This window comes from Amblyomma americanum, chromosome 6 (genome assembly GCF_052857255.1).
Source record: "Amblyomma americanum isolate KBUSLIRL-KWMA chromosome 6, ASM5285725v1, whole genome shotgun sequence".
Classification (NCBI taxonomy): domain Eukaryota; kingdom Metazoa; phylum Arthropoda; class Arachnida; order Ixodida; family Ixodidae; genus Amblyomma; species Amblyomma americanum.
The window spans coordinates 42,070,518-42,086,493 of record NC_135502.1 but is presented as its reverse complement, the minus strand read 5'-3'; the positions used below and the strand labels follow the sequence as shown (position 1 = coordinate 42,086,493).

The window sequence follows — 15,976 nt, the reverse complement described above, 5'->3', positions numbered from 1 at the left end:
TACCTGCTCTGCTCAGTAATATCGGGTTCATCCTCATCGCATAGCCGAGCCATGTACGGCCGGTCATCGCGTCCTTGTATGCGCAACAGCGAATAATAGAGTGCAGGCTGGGATTTCCTTGAAATGCGATACCTTTCAATATGCAGCGCCTCTTATTAAGGACCAAGTGCGCATGTGTGCTCGAGGTGAGTGCTTTCGATTAATTCATTTTTGCTCTCTGCTGCAGGCTAGCATCACGTTCGCCGCTACAGATGATGAGAGCAATGACCGCCGCTCTGTTTTGCAGCCTGGTGCATTTTTTCCTGTTTGTTGAGTGCGCCTATTATGGTAAGCCTATTATCGCTGACGGCGTAGCGACGGGACGAGAATCAGCGAGCAACTTTTCTCTCAGCAATTTATTGCCTGTAAAAATTAGTTTTGCTTTAAACTTTGGTTAACCCGGCCTGGTGAGAAGGGAAATCTTCCTTTGCATGGCTACGTTCACAAACGCCACACACTCTGCCGAACGGATTGTCTGTAAAGCGTCGATGAAATGCCCGATTCCCGATGGGGCAGTTGCCACCTGCCATGGTGGACAGATTGTGATGACGTCAGTAGGTCGCATGACCTGCCACGTGACACCACACACTGACGCTGCCCTCTTGAAAACATAGCGTAGCGAAGCTTTCGCTTCAAAAACAGCGACGACATGGGTTCCTTGCGTACCCCCTCGAAACCTCTCCGGGATATCGAAGGACTACACAGGGGGCCCACGAGGGGCACACATTCGAGATCTGGTGTGGGGTCTAAGATGTTTCCCAAACTAATTCACGTACCAGTGGGAGGCCGCTCTGTCCGACTTTGACCTCGACCACAAGTGGCTGGTCGACCGGGCCACGAAGGCAGCCCGGGCCAATGGTTTCCTGAAATAGAGATCCGCCCGCTGAATGTGTTCAATACAGCACTGTGTAAATACGGAAGTTTTTCCTCATATTCCCCCTCATTGTTGCCAGAAGTTTTTGTTCAAAATGCACTCCGCTCCGTTTGTTGTCTTCACAATGCTCAGGAGTATGACATTACTTACGTCCAGTTTGATTGCTTCCATTGTGCAAATGAAAATCTGCATGACATCAGTTACAGGTGTCATTTGCCCCCAGTGTTGAAGAGTCTTTCTGCCCAAGCTGATCACTGTTGGTGGGTGATTTAGTCTGACACTAGATATTACACTGCATACAGCGTAGTGATACTATACGATTTAGCTAAGGTCTCGTACATACGTTAGAAAGGGCTTATAAAAAGAAGGAAAAATAAAAGTGCCCAGCCCACACCGCCAGAGGGTCTAGTACAGTCGGCCTCCATGGAGGTAACAAAATTATATAAATACAGTGAGCATGCTTACAATGCTGAGACATACAGGTTGGTAAGTTCCAATTTTTGTGCAGCCAGCAGATTGTTCCCTTTTACAGCGATAGCCGATAAGCGCCCGTTCCTGATGGGCTTCGCGTCGTAATAGTATGCCGCAATCTATATATATATAATTATAATTGGTTTTGGGGGAAAGGAAATGGCGCAGTATCTGTCTCATATATCGTTGGACACCTGAACCATGCCGTAAGGGAAGGGATAAAGGAGGGAGTGAAAGAAGAAAGGAAGGGAGAAGTGCCGTAGTGGAGGGCTCCGGAATAATTTCGACCACCTGGGGATCTTTAACGTGCACTGACATCGCACAGCGCACGGGCGCCTGAGCGTTTTTCCTCCATAAAAACGCAGCCGCCGCGGTCGGGTTCGAACCCGGGAACTCTGGATCAGTAGTCGAGCGCCCTAACCACTGAGCCACCGTAATCTACGGCACAACCGGTAAGTGAGTTGCCATGGGAACCACTGCGAGGGTGGTTACTGTGGAAGGAGCATGCAGGGTATCGGGGAAGCGGAGGGATCCCCAACCAGACGATTGTTACCCTGAAAGGAGAAGGGTTTGGCGAGAGCGTAAGAAGGCGCGACAGGTCGGCGGTTGCCACGGAAACAACCCGGGTGGTAGTTGCAGTGGAATGACAACGAGAGTTACCATGGAAGGAGGCCTTATGGCGAGAGCCTAGAAAGGCGTCCCCGGAGGGTGCTATACCCCGGGGACCGTCTGGAAGGAGGGCGGTGTGACAAGAGCGAAGGAATCACCAACCGGAGTATGGCTACCCTGGAAGTGGGAGAGTGTGGCCAAAGCGTGAGAAGACGCAACCGATACGTGGTTTCCATGGGAACCAACCAGAGGGTAGTTACCCTAGAAGGAGGACAAGGGTTGCCGTGGAAGGAGGAGGCTATGGCGAGAGTGTAGGAATTTAGCACAGTCCATCTGTGGCAGCTACTGCGAAACACGCTGCCTGAGGAGGGGATCATCAGCGGCGCTGCACTTCTAGAGCGGCGGACTGGAGAGCAGACCAATACGAAAATCTATTATTTTTATTTTTTATTTTATTTGTAACATTATTTCAGACACAAACGGTCTAGAATGACAGAGCAAAAGGCAGACGCTCTCTGCCTGACGAGGGCCCTCTCACCCATACAGTGCTCAGACGTGTACAAAGGATTACAACATTATACAAGCGCTAATCAATAACAAAAAAATAGCATCGAATACATAGTTTTGGTCAGTTTTCAAAACATGTATGCTTAATGTTTTCAATTGGACAGTATGTACGTTCTGAAGGCATTTTTGAACCTTTTAAATGTTCTACATTGCTGCGATATGTCAAGAAAAGGCAGGTGTGCATTTAGAAAATTAGGGTTTAAATACGGCAGTGTTTGTGTACCATAGATCGTTCTTATTACGGGTAGTATAAAGAAGTTATTTGGAAAGTTATACCGTGTAGTACCGTGTAGCGCCATAGAGCTATACAGATGTGAATGTGTTCTCATATTCTCTACCACAACATATCGTAAAGTTTGAATACCTTAACAGCTGTCGCTGAATCTCGAGTTAACCATTGGTAACCGTCCCGTCATTTTATTTTTGCATTGTTTTGAGTCTTGTGGATTCTTTATCTAATATTTGCACCTTTTTCTTTATGGGTGAGCTCTCTCTTCTTCCCCTGCTTTGATTGCACAGGTTAGACAAATGTTGGCTTTTTTAGAATAGCTGCAACAACGTTTTCATTTTTTTGTAAATTCAAACAAAATCAACAACGAAATTGCATTGTTCACATTATTTGCTCCTCTGTTGTGTTTTTTTTTTTGTTCTTGTACTTATCAACCGAAATCAAGCCTCCGAGTACTATGATGGGATGAAAATGACGGCTATATCCGCCCCTTCCTTTTCTTCTCTTAAAGGGGTAGAGGCAACATTTCGAACGCAAACAAACAATACGATTTGCTTCACGGACATGAAGAAATGCCCTCTAGTAGGATTCAGGAGCAGGCGTTGAGAGAAACATAATTTAATATAATTTTGAATGCTGCCTGAGGAGCCGCTCGGCATTTTCGCCCTCATAGAGTGACGTCAAGGTGCAGTTGCCCCGGTTATTGTGACGTCACCGAATCCGTTGACTGTTTACGGGAACAACCAGTGTTTGCTGGCGGCTCCGATGTCACCAGGAATGTGGCAGTCGGCGTTGGTCTGTCGACCGTGACGTCAAGTTGCACTTCAGCGCTGGCGCCGGGAGACCGAGACAGCCGCTACAAAATCGTCTGTAGTCAAATACTAACGCTTCGCACTTGTGTTCCGACCCCATTTTCATGATAACTGGGCCCGCAGGCCGCTTTCAAGGTAAAGGAAAAAAAAAACGGACATCCAAAAACTTTGTGTCAGTCCTCCGTGGACACTTTTTAGCGCTTCAATAGTGGCCGCCAACATTTACCCTATCAAGCATACCTCCAGAAAAATTAACTGCACTTGAAGGTGAAAAAAAACTTCATGAAAGCGAAAAAAAAAAAAGATGTTTCCGCCCGGGATCGAACCGGGGACCTTGCGCGTGTGAGGCGCACGTGATAACCGCTACACCACGGAAACCGGGATGTCAGGGAGCGCTTCTTAAGTCAGTAAGCATCGTAGAAAGCTCAATTTTGCATTGCGCTATATGCCACGCTCACAAGTGCACATGGAACTTGCACTACACTTTTGTTCCTTTTTGTTGTTCGCACCAGGAACCCTTATTCTGAGTATGCTCTTTATGTCTGTAAATTTTAAACGTTTTCTTTGCATTAATGTTCAGACACGCTTCCACAATTGTCCGGCACGTGCAACTTAGGGATACTTGTACTCTTTGTAGCTCACCGACCGCCTGGGATTTCTTAGAGTGAGTGTGGAAAATACATAATAAATAAATAAAGGCCGAATAATGTTACACCCTTCTTACACAGCTTCAATGTGAATATAATCATTATTACGGGCTTAATGCAATGTTTGCGCTGTGAAGAAAGGGCAGCAGAATTTCTCATCGTTGAAACTCGAATATCTCATTCCCTATATTGAACCCATCACTTTACACGATGCAGTCATTTGCCAAGACTGTGGAATGCCAGAATCTCCTTCCGGACGTCAGCTGTGAGAGCTATATGAAGAAAACAGACTAAAGCACGACTGCGACTTCGCGTATGCATGTCAGTAGCACTTTTGAAAGCTGTTGAATTGCAATACTGATTGCTTCAGTAAAAAAAAAAAAAGAAAGGACCAATTCCGCTGGATACTAACCCATGCATAAGATCACGCAATTATGTTAGCAATACTTTTATATAACCATCAAATACTCTTAAGTATGAAATTATCGTTTTGTCGAAGCGACGGTTGAGAAATATTTTATTCACAATGCACAGCTACGCGTCTGAAGAGCATATTTTTTTTTTCTTTCAGAGGATTCTCCTATTGTGTTTCGCTTGTTCAGCGTTGTTTCAATGTCCTCAGTTTGCATTATCAGGCTAGGGTCACGTTGGCTGCCTGCCAGCCCGCTCGCCCGCCTGTCCGCCTGTCCTTGGCTCCGTCCCTCCCTCTCAGTGTTCGCTTTTAACTCTCGTTACATTGTATGCTTACTCAAGACGGTCATGAAATATGATTATGTTGGTCACTCGTGTATGAGACGGAAGCAATTTGAAGTCGGTGAGAAACTTCCTCACTTCATTTCTTTTTTTTATCGGAAGGGACGAGAATTACATTTATCAATTCCAATGAATTGCGTTTACTGCATTTCAAAAAATTAAATGCGCTCAGTGCACTAGTAGTTGTTTCTTCCAGAAGAGGTTTGAATGTCCCTTTCACGCCGCAATTTTTATGTTGATTCAAAACAAAATTTTTTCAGGCCTGAATATTATGTCCATGTCTCAACAAAGCTGATTCTTTCGTTTTTCGGCGGAATACAATGGTTAAGTTTTTGCACGCGTGTAGAAATATTAGGTAAAGGCTGTCAAAATATGAAAACTGCAATAATAAAACGTAACATTTAGGAAAACAGCACCCGGAAGGAGTCTGGAAGCATTTTATATTTCGAAGGCGGACATGAAGGTATTCAGAAAATAAAATGACATTAGTACGATTGCAAAACTAGCCTGGAAGAAAATTCAGAGCACGTGCTATCAAGCTTACTGTTTTTTAAAAATAGTTACCCGCGTTCGGTAGCAGGATTTCAATAAAAATGCCTATTTTCAATATGAAGGGTGCTAACTAAATTCGCCTGATAGAACTCAATGCTAGATATAACACAGTTTGAGAAAAAGCAGCGAGTCCGCATGGCACGCTGTTGTACGCAAGGCGCCTTAAAGTAGCCTTTTTTATTATATTAATAGCATTACTGTTGCTCACTACAGTGCCTGACTTTCAAGAGGGCAGCCATCAGGCAGTGGCACAAATGTGTGAAAACAAAAACTGATCATGGGCCGGCGCCCCGAATGGTCGCGGACCTTATTCGTGATACGAGGAGGTGGAGAAGGTTTAAAAATATCGTTAAATAAAAATTATTTTTTGCTCCCTTAAGAAGAAAAATGTTCAGATTAAGCTTCCAGAAATAAATGCGGTTAAAACTGTCTTTCATATGTTTATACTAATACCACCTCACTATGAAATCGATCGCTGAGTATGCCTGAGTAGTAGTAGTAAGTGGTTTATTAAAATAATAATAAAAAGGAAGGAAAAGATTTTTGCTAGCCCCGGCATTTACCATCGATAGTGAAGCACTTGAGCTGGGGCAGCGGAAATAAAAAATAGCAGGCAGAATGGAGAAAAGAAATGAAAGAGGTGAGGGGATAGATAGAAAGGATAGGGGGAGAGGTAATATACACAAAAACTGTTTGCACAAAAATAAATATGTACAGGTTGCGCGTGATTAGTTCATGATGAAGCAACAAAAAGCGAATTTTCTCATATCTGGAATTTTGATATGCTTAATGTTGCTGGATTCGTTTTGGGGGACACGCCTTACCTTGTTTAGACCTCTGATGCATTTTTTTGGCTTCTTTGCCTTCTGGACAAGAAAAAAAAAGTTAAAATGACTACTATGTGAGCATACATGTGATAAAAATTTCGAATTTCTATATTTGCGTACTTTCATCCGTGTTTCATATTTAAAAATAAAACAACCTAAGTTAAATTCACTGCATATGAAAGCTCGACGTCTTTTACTTATAAGAAAGTAGTTTCACAGTCATGCGGAAAAAAGTTAATTTTTTACAAATTTTTTGTATGACAAGGTTTACCGCTTGCAAACTTAAGATAACGGCCACGACACGGGAAAAAAAAAATCACCAAAAGCAAGTTGGGATGATGTTTGTCATAGTAACCGATAAGCTATGATAATTTTTTTTTAAGTCGTCGCAGATGGTCGAGGGCAGTCTGTATCTGTTGGCGTGCGTGGAAGGACCATCGTACATGGTGTACGGGGCCGTAATACCCGAAAATTCTCAGAAATGCCTTTAAATTGCTACGAGTTAAGTGTTCGCGGAAGTTCGATTTGTCTAGTGGACCGTGGCATTCAAAGACAAACCGCTTGAAGATGTTCATTAACTTCACGGAACATGCTTTTTAATCTATTCAACAGACCGATGCGGCACAAAGGCTTATGTCGAGGTTTGAGCGCGACTAAAGGTCATACATTAGGCTTGCAAATATTAATTCAACTAAGAAAAACAACCCAATGCTCAGCACATTCGTCGACAAAAGAAAAAGAAAAGACATGCAGGCTCCGCTCTCATTCCTTTGGGTGGCTGTACTGAATAAAGTATTAATTCAGGTAACTTTTCTTCGTTTTTTATTATCATCAACGGTCAGATATTCGCTAAAAAATAATTGTTGGGAACATCCTCGGGCATTACGTAAACTCCTGCGTTGCTAACGTTATTCAAAATATATTTTGATAGCATCGTGGAATACTTCTGATAGTTTTCCTGCCATATTTAAAGTCACTTGCACAGTGGGAATAGTAGCGCACGAAATGTACCACAAGCCGTCGTTAATTTTCACCTTTGTGTCACACGTCACAGACAGGTACGAGAACATTGTATATTAACAGAAGGGGTCGTCTATCTTTTCAGGCAACCTTCTAAGATCTCTTAACAGAATGATTTCACGTGCGGACTTCTAAGTTGCTATTGCTTCTTTCTAATGCAATTTACAGCACTACTAATATTTGTCGAAGTAATTCGATTAGGCGTCGCTGAGCAGAATCACAATGTCACTAGCAGCACCCTTCCGGAGGGCTTGTGTTGGAATTAGATACTTTTTTTTCCAAACTCTGTGACACAGGGGAGCTTCCGTCTGCAAGTTTTACATCATGCGTGAACTTTCCTTCGAAGTTTTGATCATTTCGGCATACCCACATGCTCACATGCCTCGATTTATAGTTCTGGCAGCCTCTCGTCACAGCAACAACATCATATTCGAGACGATTTAAGTGTTGTTCCTGCTTCAAATCGCCACCTAACTTCGTGCACCAATAACCGCAACTCATCAACATGACCGCTGAGCACGTGATTACTGAACCGTACACCTGAACAAGCCACAACGTAACGCGAAAGGCGTAACATTTCCATTAACAGCGTACGAAGGTTCCGTCACTTACATGGACTCAGCGATGCGCATTTTTCATCCCCGACGCCCTCGGTCAGTCCTAGTCGTCCGCCGTGCAACGTCTCGAACAGGCCTGCAGTTTGTGGACTTCGCTTCTCAGAAGGCACAGACGCGATACCAGAGAAACGCCACCACGAAGAACGTTGAGCACCATAACCACGACGTCACTGGCGTGATGATGGGACCGCCAGCATGCCGCAAGCGTTCTTCAAGCTGCTTCACTCCGCTCGTAAAGGAAACTCAGATCAGTATTTGGTGAGTTTGACGCTGTTAAACTGAGCGACGCATACATGAATAATTTGTTTTCCTCTGAAGAGGCCAAGAGTTCAGCAAAGCTCCCAGACTGGTCTCACGATGTGTTACCGTCACTTCATACGGCGGCACATTGCTGCGGCTTGCATACGTGGGTCCCTTGGCTTCGCTTGCTGTGGCCGCGAAAAGCGTTGAGGTATGCGACCGCAAGGCTTCCGTCAACTCTTTTTCGCGCGGCACAACGCACTGGACACAACCTAGATTTTCAGGCGGTTGGAGCTCTTCCTAGTGGCGCAAACACGATAAAAGACGGCACACATCTCTCTCTTTTTTTTTTCATCTGGTGTTTCATCCTCCCAACATCCTATTCCTTCTCCCCACCCCCTTCTTTCATCATGTATTTCTACTTTTTTTTCTTGTATGCAAAGTTGTGCTGTCTCCGTACCGATGCGCGTCCACACGCCTTGGTGACTTGGCGTGAATGCAGCGAAGGCAGTCACGCTGTCGGCGCGCTCGAGCGAATCACCTTTGTGGTGCTCGAGCAGCACCCCCTGCCGGGCCATTGTGACTCCTGTCGGAAATGCGCGACTCCTTGGCACGCGCTTCGCGAATTTCCCCACATCACGGCGCCTTGTCACGTGTGGCGTCCTGCGCCGGAAGCTGAAGTGCGTTACCCTGCCTTCCTCGTCCTTCCTGTCTTATGTAGCATATTTTTCTGCTCATTGTTAACGCGAGAGCGTTCAGGCTCTCGTCTCTGCAGAGTACTCGGCGGCGGCGTCCTGAGCGAAAACCTGCAACGTGGGTCACGTGACCTTGCGCCGTCATCACAATGTGCTCACCATATCAGGCGGCAACCTGCTCACCGGATTGTGAACAAACTGCCCACCGTGGCAGGTGGCAGTTAACCATTAGTCACGAGAGGTTGGTCGGGAAGATTAGATTGAAAAACGTTTATTTCGTCAAAATGAAGGCGCAGACGGTCCATGCTAGATGGCCTCCAGCGCAAGGCTAGCGGCGACCTCAGCGGCCCACTCGGTAGCCAAGGCTTGAATGCCCGGGTCCGAGCTGACGTCCCGCAAGCCCCACCGGTCTCTGTTTGAAACAGCCACGCGCCGGAACAGTGGCGCATCTTAACTTGACCGCTGCACCACTGCGCCGGGGATGGTAGGAGCACCCCCTGGGATCTATGAATGTCAAGTAGAGTAGGGCCAATTCCGCATATAAGATCACTAACGCATTACCTCTATCGCGTCATACCCTAAAGGCAAAGCTTAAGTGTACCGAAAAAAGTTTGGTGGTGAGTGGTGAGACAAAGCTTAAGTATTAATTTAATGATTGGGCGTGAGAGGTTGCCCAGGAAGAGCGACCTGGGTCGCACAAGCCCCACCCGTGGCAGCACCTGCTGTCGCAGGGCACCGGTGCATCGCTTAACAGCTGCACAACTGCGCCAGGAGTGGTATGAGGACTCTCAGGGATCTATGAATGTTAAGTAAAGAAGGACCAATTCTGCATATGCGAGAATTAACCCATTAAAGCTACACGTACATCTTCCTGCTTACAAAACGCTGGATTTTCTACTAAATGGGCGACTTCACGTATTGCGTTAAAGATAAGTTTGCTCACTTCATCTATATTGGCACACAAAAAGAAGTCCGAACTTCTCTGTGGGTATGCGGACTGCGCCCAGAAACTTGACTAAGCAAGTTTACCGCGCGGCACACATTCATGCGGTGGTGCCCTTGTGACCGTTATCATAGATGAGATTCGTTTAACCGGACGACTTCTACACCCAGGCATGCGACGGGGGGTACGCGGAGCCCCTGGGCCTATACAGGGGCATGAGATATAGGCACCCACCGCCACACAGGGCGCTAACAAAGGAGGAGGCGACCGGGTGGCGCAGGCTGCAGACGGGCGTTTTTCCCAACCTACACCTACTGAACAAGATGTTTACAGCACAGTACAGAGCCACATGCCCTTGGTGCGGGGCGGTGCCGACACTCTACCACATCACGTGGGAGTGTGAGCGAAACAGAACATTCCACCAACACGAACACTTGAGTGCGGAGCAATGGGAGAGCCGGCTCGTCAGCAGCGAGCTCACAGTCCAAAGGACCGTGGTGCAGCACGCTTGTGAGGCAGCGCGGCTCAGTGGAGCCCTGGAATAGAGGCCCGACCTTGCGAGGACAGGACCCGGGACCGCCTGAGACGAGGACGACGCGGGTCCTGCAGCCGCGAATTCCTTAAAAGATCCAATAAAGTTTGCTTACCTTACCTTAATGATGTCTGGCCTTTTAGTAAAATCAAGCGTTGAAAAAGCATCCGCTTTTAGGTAGGGAGTTAAGATGGCCGACAGACGGTCTGGAACGAGCCCGGAAATGTCCACACTTCTCTCCTGCCAAGCGTCCTGTCACTTCTTCGGCTGATAAACTTCGGCCCAGTATTTGCGTCTGACGCGAACTTCAACGTGCGTGCGAGGAAGCCACCTTCTTATCACTACACATTCACCAAAGCGACGGGGGTAAAAATACCGATACTGTGAGTAACAACCAAGCCAGGTGCTGTACTTGGACTCGTGCCCTGGGTACAGACCCAGAGGCTTCACCATCTCGTCAAGCTTCGTCTAGCACAGAATCTTCTGCTCACAGACTGTCATCATCTAACACTTTGTTAGTGTCGTTACTTAGTTAAAGTGGTTTGTTCACGGCATGGAAAAACACTGAAAACTGCTGTAACCGCAACAAGCCGGAGTCAACGCGTCCCCCAAAAGTGTAGTGATCTCTTACGCGATGCTTCATCATCATTTCCGTCTCTGTCGTCATCATGGGGAATGCGTGATATCTGATACAGTGAACTAGAATATCCGAGGCCCTCTGGATTCAGGATTTTTGCTGTGGCCACTTTATCTTTCTTTCCAATCTGAAGCGTTGTTCTCGCAAAGCGTTATCTATTCAAAGTTCGTTCCGTGAGTGATATAATGAAAAGTGCGCCGCAAGCAAGAAGTGAATTTACATATATCATAACCGGATAAATTTATTTAGAGAGAAAGGCCTGGTTTACGGGCTTAAGCGAGTCATGTATACGAGTGTGTTGCTCGCCGGTTGTTCTCGCTTCTGTTTCTGAAAACTGGTTTTTGAGGAAAGTAAATGACGCAGTAACTGTCTCACTTATCTCAACGGGCGCCTGAACCACGCCGTAAGGGAAGGGATAAAGGAGGGAGTGAAAGAAGAAAAGAAGAAAGAGTTGCGTAGTGGAGGACTCTGGAGTAATTTCCACCTAGGGATCTTTAACGTGCATTGACATCGCACAGCACATGCATGGGTGGTGGTGGTTTTTTTGGTTTTTTGGGGGGGAAAGGAAATGGCGCAGTATCTGTCTCATATATCCTTGGACACCTGAACCGCGCCGTAAGGGAAGGGATAAAGGAGGGAGTGAAAGAAGAAAGGAAGAATAGGTGCCGTAGTGGAGGGCTCCGGAATAATTTCGACCACCTGGGGATCTTTAACGTGCACTGACATCGCACAGCACACGGGCGCCTTAGCGTTTTTCCTCCATAAAAACGCAGCCGCCGCGGTCGGGTTCGAACCCGGGAACTCCGGATCAGTAGTCGAGCGCCCTAACCACTGAGCCACCGCGGCGGGGCTGGGTGGTGGTGGTGAAACGCATTTATTTATACATATACAAAGAGGTGCTCGGGGAGAGGCCCCTAGTGGGTCTCGCCCCTTACAATACAAGGCGGAGTCCCTTTTTCCGGGACCCCGTTGGTCCTGAGCGCTGCGCAGGTCCGCCGAACCAGGGCCTGTTGGGCCGATAGTTCCTGGCTGCCGAGCAGAGCCGCCTCCCAGTCCTCTCGGGTAGGGGAAGGGGTGATGGGGGGAGGGATAAGGATTTTACCTGCATGCCCAAACCATGTGAAAGGTGTAGGCCACCTCCCCACAGAATGAGCAGCGGCCGTCAAAAGAAGAATCAAATTGCTTGAGAACCGCCGGGCACTTCAGGGTGTTTGTAAAGAGCCTAAGGAGAGTTCGTTCGCCAGCTTTACCCAGTCCCTTCATAGGAACCGGGTAGCGGTGGTGTTCGGCACGATAGTGCTCACTAATATCTTTAAAAGAAAGAAAGCTGTGGTCTGGGTTCAGGTCCTCCCAAGTAACGCCTGGTGCCCGGTAAGTGAGTGCGCGGGCTGCCTCATGGGCAACTTCGTAACCTGGCATGCCTTGGTGGCCGGGGACCCATATGATTGAGCGATGAGTTGGATCGCAGTCGCGAGTACATTTATGAAGAAGTTGGTGAGCAAGTGGAGTGATCCAACCGAACTCAAAGTTACGACAGGCTCCGCGAGAGTCTGTGAGGATGAATTTAGAATCTGGATGGGAGGCTGCGAGGGCGATCGCTACCGCCTCCGCATGAGTTGAGCTGGGTGCTCTGAACGAGAGGCCGTCCACCTGTTTTCCCTCGTATATGACTGCAGCCGTGTACCATTCCCCCCTGGTGTGGTAGGGGCTTGCAATGTCGACGTAAAAGACGTGTTTATTTGAGCGATAGTGGCGGCGCAGGGCTTCCGCCCGCGCCTGGCGCCGGCCTGTATAGTCCTCCTTGCTCATCTTAGTCGGAAGGGGCCGAACGTAGAGGGCGCGTCTCCACAGTTCGGGCACTCGAACCCGTTCCATCGCATGATGGTCATGTTTGATGTGTAACCGGTCCAAGAGGCGGCGACCGGACACGGTCTGGGCGAGACGCATGTATTGTTTAACGAGATGCGCCTCGAGAAGTTCCCGATAGGTGTTCACCACACCCAGCGCGAGTAGTCGCGCGTTGGAAGTGGAGATCGGGAGGTCGAGGGCTCTCTTGAAAATTTTGCGGAGTACAACCTCCAAGCAGTCTTCGTTATGTTTTCGTAAGCGGAGGTAAGGAGTCGAGTACAGTATACTCGACTAGTTACGAAGGCATGGGCTAGCCGCACCGCATCCTTACTTCGCAACCCTCCTCGCTCGTTGGAAACGCGTCGAACCATTCGGCCCACCTGGTCGCCGACTTTGCGGAGTTTGGCAAGAGTCGTGTCTTCTTTGCGGTGCTGATTAATTAAGACACCGAGTATTCAAAGCTCCTGGGCTTCACGGATGGGGCCGCTGGCTAAAGAAAGCTGAACGTAGATTTTGCATTTCGGAGAATGTCTAATATGCACAAATTCAGACCTGGACGGGGAGCACTGGAGGCCGCAGTACGTAGCATAGTGATCTACAGTGCTCGCCGCTGCTTGCAGGCATTCCTCCATCTCTCCTATGTTTCCCGTAGTAGCCCAGGTGGTGATGTCATCGGCGTACAGTGCATGCTGAACACCGCCGACACCCGCCAGCTGTGTCGGGAGGTGCATCATGGCAATATTAAAGAGAAGCGGGGACAACACAGCGCCTTGTGGTGTGCCCCGCTTTACCATCTCCAACGGGCCGTACTCGGTCTCTTGTATATAGGCCAAGCGGTCTGTTAAGAAATGTTTGATGTAGTTGAATGTACGAGGACCGCAGTTAGCCTCGCTAAGATGTTTTAATATGACGCCGTGTTTAACATTGTCAAACGCACCGGTCAAACCGCAAAGGCCCTGGTTCGATTCACAGCACATGGGAGCCTTTCTCGCTTAGTGGGTTTTTCGCAAGCGTGGTATTAGAATTAAAAATTCAATTTTCGCTGTTGTCTTGAGGCCGAATTACTGAGCTTCTTCACTCTTACTTTTTCTTAGCGCGAGAACATTCCATGTTTCAATCATTGCTTTAAACATTAAGATTTTTGCGGTGATTACTGGTACATGAAGTGTTAACAAAAGTGTCAAGATAACACGTGACTTTTGGTCGCACAGGGGTGCCACATATACTACCGAAACAAAAAAAAACCTTTAATACACTATGTTACAATAGCGTATGCATGCTTACGCTATTGTAAGCGTGCATACATGGAAGAGGGAAGATAGGAGAGCATCATCATCATCAGCCAGACTACTGCAGGGCAAAGGCCTCTCCCATATCTCTCGAATTAACCCTGTCCTTTGCCAGCTGCGCCCACCGTATCCCCACAAACTTGTTATGGTGTATTCGACTAGTCGCTTTAGATCGCTCTAGAGCGCTCTGAGAGGCGACCGCACATTCGGCTGGTCGAAACCGGCCGCTCTGACTACATTCGGCTGGTTCTTTCTGAGCGCTCGCCTCCAGCTCAGAGCGCGCTGACGCGCTCAGAGATAAAAGTCGGAGTGGCTCCGAGATGAGTTCACGTTACAGAGCCACTTCCGCCATTTCGCGAAAGCGGTGCCAGGCCTCGGCGTCCCCTACGCGTAGGCAGAAGCAAGTGTAGGCTTTTGACGCAGTCACGCTTGCTGCGTTGTGTTTTGCGGGTGCCGCGCTGTGTGAGTCAAAATGTGCAAGAAACGCTGGATAAGCATACGCTAGGAACGCGGTCTGTGTTGCTGTCGCAAGACAATAGCGATTGCACCCAAGTAACGCAATTCGTTGTGACAATGTTATCGGAATGACATGAAATGTTACCCGGTAATGTCACCTGAAAGTTGCTAGTTTCCTCTTTTTGCATGTGTGGTAACGTTTGTTGAAACGTTACGCAACGTAAAGAAAATTATCTCATAACGTTTCTACAATAGAATGTAACGTTTACACAATGTTAAATTTAGTGTGACAGTTGCATTGCAGGTAACATACAGCTTAACGTTCTTACAGCGTTAGCACCGTGTTACGGGTGCCGATGGCGGTCATAATGGTTAACTTAACCGCATCTCCAGCTCTTGCCCATTGTTACTGGTTCCTGACGATGCTCATCAGAAAGCCAGCAACCATGTGCAAAAGCTGCTGAGCAGTTTCTTGTATAAGTGATTTGAGGAATGTCAGATGCTAGCAGAAGGGAGGGCTCGTACGTGTAAAATGTAGGCAAGCTAAGCAACAGCAGCTACCATGAGCTCCACTGATGATGTGCCACCAAATGAAAGGGCTGCACAGCACAGCAGGCCTGTGAGCTTAAAGCAATTATGGTAGCATACCGCTGCAGCTCGGTACGGAATTCAAACAAGGCCCACCTGATTAAAGTGGTAAAGATGCCATGAAGGCCATGCAGAATTTATTGTCTGTTGGCCCAGATATACCCGCCCCTTGATCTATGCAGTGAGCTGGAGCATTAAGCCCATGAAGTCTTCAGAGGAACACTTGTCCTGCACAAATAGCAAAACATAAGAAAATGATCACAGATGCACTGAGGAGAAAAATGCATATATGGCAGCACTTCCCTGAAAAATGCCTAAAAAGCTGCTGCAACATTTCGGCCACACTAGAACTATGCTAGCATAGCTATTTGCAATACATTTTAGTACACTGAAACAAAGTAGCAGTTCCAATTAAGCAGCTGGTCTCTTAATTAGGAATTTTTTGTCCTGAAAAGAGTCCCATTTATGATTTGACTTGTGAGGTTTCACGTCCCAAAGTGACTCAGACTATGAGGAACGCCGTAGTGGAGGGCTTCGGATAATTTTGACCACCAGGACGCCATGTACTGTGAAACTTCAGTGCACAATACTTCACTGACATTGCACAGTACATGGACCTCTAACATTTTGCCTGGATCGAAATGCGACCTCCGCAGGCGGGGTTGAACCCACATCTTTCAGGTCAGCAGCCGGACACCATAACCACTGAGTTACAAATACACCAAAATGAG

At 47.4% G+C, this 15,976-nt stretch overlaps 1 non-coding gene across 1 annotated transcript; it reads right to left on the bottom strand.

The window, feature by feature from the left end:
* Nucleotides 1–3,906: 3,906 nt before the first annotated feature.
* Nucleotides 3,907–3,979, bottom strand: TRNAV-CAC (transfer RNA valine (anticodon CAC)). Its single transcript has one exon. It is a non-coding gene; the product is annotated as a tRNA-Val (tRNA).
* Nucleotides 3,980–15,976: the final 11,997 nt, after the last annotated feature.